At 40.1% G+C, this 7444-nt stretch overlaps 1 long non-coding RNA gene across 1 annotated transcript; it reads left to right on the top strand.

Moving 5' to 3' along the window:
* The first annotated feature begins 6117 nt into the window (after positions 1 to 6117).
* LOC110016754 lies at positions 6118 to 6900 on the top strand. Its single transcript, XR_002292089.2, has 2 exons — positions 6118 to 6272; positions 6545 to 6900. It is a non-coding gene; the product is annotated as an uncharacterized LOC110016754 (long non-coding RNA).
* Positions 6901 to 7444: the final 544 nt, after the last annotated feature.

The raw sequence follows: 7444 nt of genomic DNA on the forward strand, positions 1-7444 counted from the left end.
TAAAAAGTCTGTGTAAACGTACGTAAAACGGGAGCCGGTTTAGTTCGTGATGGTTTACAGCGCCTTCCGTCCGTGTAACCAAGGTTCGACTCCAGGCTGCTCCCTGTTCCCTTCTCTACTTCTGTGCCGGTACCAAGCCCGGTTGCTTTGAGAGGGTTGCGTCAGGAAGGGCATCCGGTGTAAAACATTGCCAAGTTTACCATGCGACTCGTTCGCTGTGGCAACCCCTGATGGGAAAAAGCCGAAAGACAAACAACAAACGTACGTAAAACCTCAATGTGCAAGTTTTTATGCTACATACAATTTGGCCATTCATTGATTGTGTCCTGGAAGTTCAACTTTGACCAATCAGGGGCTCGGATTTTGTAGATGTGGGTAGCGTCCATTTCAGAAGTGCAAACTGTTGTAAACATGATCACAATTCTATGACACCAAGGAATAAAGGAATAAAGCTGTGAAAGAAAAAGCCTTGATCAAGATTGAAATGTTAGACGGAGCCTCTTCCAATTGTAGGGACAGGCACTAGTAAACACTAAAAAAAAACAAAAGAAAAAGGATCCCCTCCCTGCTATACTGGTGTGTGAACACTACTGGCTAAATGCACATTCATGAAACAGTGTGTAGGGCTTTCTTGAACGTGCAACACATCACAACACGTCTAGATTCCCGTGTTGTTTAATTGTTCACAACTACCTGTTGGGATGACAGTAGAAAAAAAAAACACGGATCTAAACATTTTGCTCTTGACTTTAGAGTCTCACCAAGTGGTGTAATGACAATGTTTTTCATGCAGGGCATCTTCATGCCTCGTACAAGTTTACTAAGTTTTGGCCCGCAGACAGACAATACTTATCTGTTATGCTACTTATACAGAGAGCATGCAGTGGTGCGTTCAAGAATGCATTGAATGTTTTGAAGGCACTTTTAACCTCTGGTGTTCACACAGGTCTACAGCTACCTTATATTAATTGGAAGAGGCTTGGAGTGAAATGTTGAAGCAGTGCAAATCTTGTGAATTTTGCTCCAAGGTTTTCTTTCCCATCTCTTTCTTTCACAGAATTGATGTCATATAAGTCTGCTATTATTAATTTTGTCCTCCATTATCCCTTTTCAAATGGTTGGCACTTCCATGTTTTGAAAAGGATGCTACCAAAGCTGAGTCCCTTTTCATTGAAAATGCCCATGTGACTATGGCTTTAGTTAGAGCTATTTATGTTTTAAGTGCAATTTATTTAGCTACTGCCAGTTATGTAGATGAGCAAGTTTTTGAAGTGTCTATGACTATTTTACAGATCTTCATCAAATATCGGATTATTAAACACATATTTTTACACCTTTGAAAGTTTTTCTAAAACTTTGCTCAAACACTGAATGCGAATCCACAAGTTACTACAATTTGTGCAAACAGAAAAATTTCTATTAAATCATTTTTTGTCTCATGAAAGAAATTTTAAAGGTGGGCTGAGACATTTTATGAAAAACAACAAAAATAAATCTAATAAAATAAACTGCATGGGCGGCATGGTGGAGAAATGGTTAGTACCTTCACCCAACAGGTTCGAATCCCAGCAAGGTCCATTCTGTGTTGAGTCCCTACGTGATTGGGGGTTTTCTCTGGATAATTTGGCTTTTCTCCCACAGTGAAAAAACAGGGTTTAGAGGTAAATTGGTGAATCGGCATTGTCCCTCAGTAATGGCTGTGCAGTTGTCTCTGTGTGGACCTGCGATGAACTGACAAACCATCCCGGATGGACCCAACCTCTGCCCAGCAGTAGTTTGGATAGGTTCCCGTGGATTTGGAAAATTGACGGATGGACAATCCTCTCACAAGATTTTTAGCAAAAGTTTGTGTGTTGTCATGGTGCCTCTGTCAGTTCTACTCCCCCTCCCCCTCTGCTCTGCTCCTGACTCCACCAGCTGTGACCACTTCCCTCATCAGCCTCTGCTCTTCAAAAGGAGACACAGCTCCAGTATTCAACGCCAGTTCGTTGCCCCTTATGGTGACTACGACTGGTCCAGTTTGCTCATGTCAAGTCTTTTTCATTTTTTGCATCCTACTAACGTTGTTCTTCTGCCTCAGGATTCCTCGTCACGAGAGTCACCTGTGTGGAAGTCACCTCGGGCAATTCCGGCATTCCTGTGGAAACGCCAGCCACCGCTAGCCGCGCTTCTACCTCCAGCCACGCCACGAGCCTCACTCGAGCCTGTATTTTCATCACGTCAAGACTCCCATTCTCAAAAGAAAAATAAATTCATACTTACCGTTCACTTACCTGCGTGTTCATTCTGGGTTCCAGCGTCTGGGTCTGCCACGCCTACGAACTATGACATGTGTTTTTCTATTTTGTGATTTCTTAAATTAGTGTGTTTTCTCTTTGTGATCTGTTTTTTCCATTCTCCATTTTCTTTTTACATTGTGTTGTTTAAGTTGTGATATTTGTTTCTCATAGAGGATGTCATAGTAAACTCAACCACTTTGAGACTAAAAATGATGCTACAGCTAAAAAACACAAATTCCAGTGCTAAATTGGTCACCGTTTTCTTCCACTCTACTAAACAACCAACTGTTATCAGTTTATTCCAGAGAGAGGAGCTGATTTATGTTTCCTTGGATAATAAAGTACAGTATCACTAACATGTGTAATGCACATCCCCAAGCACCACCTCCGTCTCAGTGATTAATGTCGATTTAATTAGGCGGCGTGCTAATTAAGCAATAAATAATGACAAGGTATGCATTATGCAGAGATAAAGGAAAACCTTGGGCGAGGCGATACCCTGGAGAACTTGTCCAACAAGATCATTTCTTTGGATGACAATAGAGTGAGATAAGGTGCACAATGGTCACGTGTGACTATTTTGTGCAGTTTGTCCTAAATGTGTTTTGGAATGATAATTAATAATCACCTAACTGTTCTGGAACTGACAAAGATTGGACTCAAAGTCAGCACTAAGCTATCTGCTGACTGTTTTGCAATCTGGTGTCATAGAGATATTAAATGTATCAATATATTAGAAAGTAAGTTACTCAAAACGGGGACATCCGATAGAGCCATTAATCAAATCGAACCTTGCTGACCTAATCTCAAAAACCTGAGCCAAGCAGCCAAGATTTCAATTTCTTCCTGGTTTGCATCAACAGCAACTGCAGCACCGCTGGCCGCCACTTTCCCCATCATCTATTCACACGCATATTTGCTGTGAATATGCTTCCTATGTGTCAGAAGCCTTCAAGTACGCACTCCTGATGTGTGTATAAGATGAACGTCATTTACACTGATTAATGGTCTCCAGCTACAGAGGCTTGCAAGCTGCTCGCGTCCAGACAGCAGTGACAAATAAATCTATCAATCATAGAAGGGATTTTCTAATCCGCCAGCCATCAGACAGAGTTGCAACCTAAACACTTTGTCACCTAGCGAGTGAGCCGCCCCTGTTTGCTGTAAACACACTGAGCAGCACTTTGAGCAACGATCAATGAAGAAAGATTCATGTAAACATTCAGCAGCCAGTTGTTTCTAGTGAGTGATTATACAAAAGGCAAACATGGGCCAATCCCCAGGTTTCCCAAGGCATTGTCTGACAAAATTCACAGGAGAATAATTAAAATGTACAAAAGTCAGACAAGATTCATATCTTCAGGTGGAATTTATTCATATTTGTCTCAATGCATAAAACAGAAACTAATGCCAGCCACTGGAAAGCATCGCAAATGGTTTCAAAACTGTTTAAAAAAAGTCAACATAACTTTTTGTTACAATAACATTAAAAAACAAAAAAAGCAGGCCTTTTAATTTATAAAACATTTACACCATTGTCATAGATTGAATGTAAAATATAAAATATAAGAAAAGCTTATGAAACCATGTTCTTTGTTTTATTTTGGGTGTTAAGTAAACATAGAAATTAACTTGAAATTGCCCCATAATGAAACCAGCTACTAGTGGCCATTAAAGAAACTGCAGCATGTTCTTCTTGGCTCCAGTTTTGATAATGAATTTGGTGCTTTGATATACCTTATTAAACCTTTAACATCCGAGATGTCACCAGCGACACATAAATCCCACCCACTCTTTGACATGCTTTAAATCGTTTTCATTATCATCGCGAATCGGCGGATTCTGACACAAAAAAGGCTGTTTTTCACATCGACTTTGCACCAATTTTATGTTAATTGCGTGAAGCAGTATTCCAGTGCGACAAACCCAGACGATTTACATTGATAGTGTAAGCACTTCACTGTTTAATTGTGCTGGGTAGGACAACAGAACTGCTTTTTTCCGCTTAACCGTGTTTACGGGTTAAGAAATGAACATGGCAGGCCAAAGGAATGTTTGAGTGTAAAACCTTCAAGTAATTTTTTTTTTAAGTATGAGGGAGGAACAAACATATTTTTTAATAAGGAATTGTTTACTAAAGATTGCACCATTTTCTCAAGCATGGTTTTATTTTCACATAAGATTTTTTTTACACCACCTGCAATATTTAATTTAATTAAGATTTCAAATTTTAATGCTTTCATAGAAATAAATCTTTGTGATTGTCAAAGCAACAATATGTTAGGGACTTGGTAGTTTTCAACCAGTTTTCACTACTCCCTAGGTGTGTGTGTTTAAATCAGAACACTTAGTGGATTTCATTTGAGGTCGTTCATGGGGGGGAAAAATGTCCACAATCGCATTTTATTTAGCACCTGACAAATTCAATTAAGCAAGTACGGTTAACAGAACTGCTAAAAGACACAAATATCAAGTTGATTTGTTACATCATGTCTAATTATTCAGAGATATACTTTAAAGGCATCTCTCCTGGGATGTTATGCAACCGATTTATTCAAAACAGAGATTCTCAGGATTTGTCCCCACCCTCAGGTGGCACAAGCCAATATTATTATTTTCCCTTCCACCAAGAATGCAAATTAATAGTCGTAATCTCGATGTAGTGGTTGAAGGGAAGGCCATTCAGTCCCACGTGGAAGTCGGAGTAAGTAATGCTAAAGAAAACCTAATAAGATCTTGCCGAAAGGGGGGTTGTAGGAAAAAATGATGATTATCTTTAATCACTAACCTGCCTCGAGTGGCGCCACCGCATTATCCCACACCTTCATTCCTTATAAAAATATCTATCAACCACAATACTGGAGAGATGAAAAGAAGCGGTGATGACGATAGGAGTGGAATGCCAATGGCCTCATTACCTGTCACCGCACATTGTAACTGGAAATTGCTTCTTTCAGGTTTTGTTTGCTCAAGCAATTACAATAAACTCCCGGCTTGACACGTTGTTTGCACAGATGTAGGACATTAATAAACATGAGCTTTAATCTGAATTATTGAACTGCTCGCAATAATTCTGACAATGGATTTGGAGACCCTGACGGATGGAGGGGCGGAGGAAGAAGGGGACATTTCGCCATCCTCTGGTTGTTTGCCCTGCTCTGGATGGTCTTATCATCCAAGAAGTCCTCTAATTGAATGTAGGAGCCCTGCTCTTCAGGCAATGCCAAACTTATTTCTGCTTTATAGTCTACAAGACAAGAAATGCTAGTTTTTCAATTTTGTGAGAGAATTTTTTAGGAAATTTAATATTTTCTCAAAAGAAAAACAATAGTTGAACCCCTCTTGGTTCAGCACATAAATTGATGTTTGTGGTAGCTGAGGTGGTATTTAGAAATCTATGCATGGCTATAAAATTACTTGTATTTGCTCCATTTAAGTTTAATTATTGAAAAGGAAGGAAAAAATATTTCAATAATATACTGTACAATAGGTAGTGTTGAGTACCAGCTTTTTAAAACTGCAGCCCATATTCATGTCACTAATCCAAAGCAACAAATATTTGTAATGTCGGATGCTTAAAATACGCCAGCACAAACGTTTCATAAAGATGTATTTATATGCCATGTCCACATCATTACCATGACAACATTTTGTGAGACATGTAAGAAATAATATCTAATAAGGTGTTCAACATCAGAAATGAACGGCCTTCAGCCAAATCCATTTATTTTATGCACCTATACCATGGACACTTATGAAATAAATAAACATTAAAACAAATATTAGTACTTTAATCTAGTAACATTAAAATAGTTTGTGGCAGGTGGACTGCCACTTAGTAGAATGATTCCACCTGTGCGTACCAGCTGTTCACCTGCAGAGGGTTTATAAAAATGGTTTCCCTCTGTCAGTGAGAGAGTTCAGTGTCAGCCTGCTGCTCCCAGGTTGGACCGGTTGCACACAGCCTCCGGCTGCCCATCCCTGTGGCTGGCTGTAAGTTGAGTCCACCCGCCAATGCTGCTCAGCACAGGGTTTTATTGCTGAGGGTAGCATCCAACGCTACTCCTTAATGGTAATGAGCGCCCCGATAGCAGCATCAGACGCTGGATGGCTGCATAATTTGGCCAGAATTATGAGCCGGATCTGTTTGTTTGTGCTGCTCGCGACTCTTGTCTGTCATCCTACTAAGTTGCAGGAGCATGTATGTGTGTTTTAGTGTCAATACTTTAATATATTTTTTTTTGTTATCTACATCTATTTTGTAGGTGCTGCTGTTTTGCCGATGTTTAGGTTTTGCTGTCTCGTGCACCAGTATTTTGGATGCTGCTTGCACAGTGTGGATACGGCACATTTGGACTTTGGAGCCACCCCATCATGTCTCCTCAATTGTCTCCCTGACTTGCCAGATCCCATCTAAATCTGGAGTCTCCCACGATGTGACCAACAGCATCAGGACTTTAGGAATGTGCACTAGGGCCAAAGGGATTGTGTGAAGGCTTTGATGTGGTCCATCCATTATTTGTGGTTTAACTTGGCCTTTTAAGATGTCTGTGTGTCTCTTTTAGCATAGGAATTTTATTAACCTTTTTGTATTAATAAAGATTTGTATAGTTTTTTAGAATGCCAGTCTTGATTTCCTATGTCGGAAAGTCCTGCGCTTGTCTGTTTATAGTTTTCTGGTGGCTCGCTCGGCAAAAATAAAAGTGGAAACCATAATGCCACAAGTTTTTCACAAGAAGTGGGCTATCTGGTACGGAGTGTCACGTGTTGTCAAGCTAAAAGCTACAGAGCCCACAGCTCGCTCTACCACAGCTGGTGTATGATGACTAACAAGAATACAATGGTAGGCCGTCAGGCCCTTCGAGCCCTTCTCTGAAGGCCAAAAATATATCTGAATCATGTGTTAATTATATTATATTATATATTATTATATTGTTGCCAGGCAGGGTAAGAGCCTTCACCATGAGTTCTGAAGTTCTTGTGATGCGAAATCAATGTCAGTCACGCACTCCTTTTAACCAATCAGATTGTGAGTTGGTGTGAGCAGGGCCTTCTAGCAGGCTTAGGCAACATCACAGTATTCAGACCTTCTGATTGGACAGAAGTTTCAGGAAGACACACACTCCTTGACTTCCTTCATCAGAAAAATCTGAGTGAGATCATGA

This window comes from Oryzias latipes, chromosome 2 (genome assembly GCF_002234675.1).
Source record: "Oryzias latipes chromosome 2, ASM223467v1".
NCBI classification, from domain to species: Eukaryota; Metazoa; Chordata; class Actinopteri; order Beloniformes; family Adrianichthyidae; genus Oryzias; species Oryzias latipes.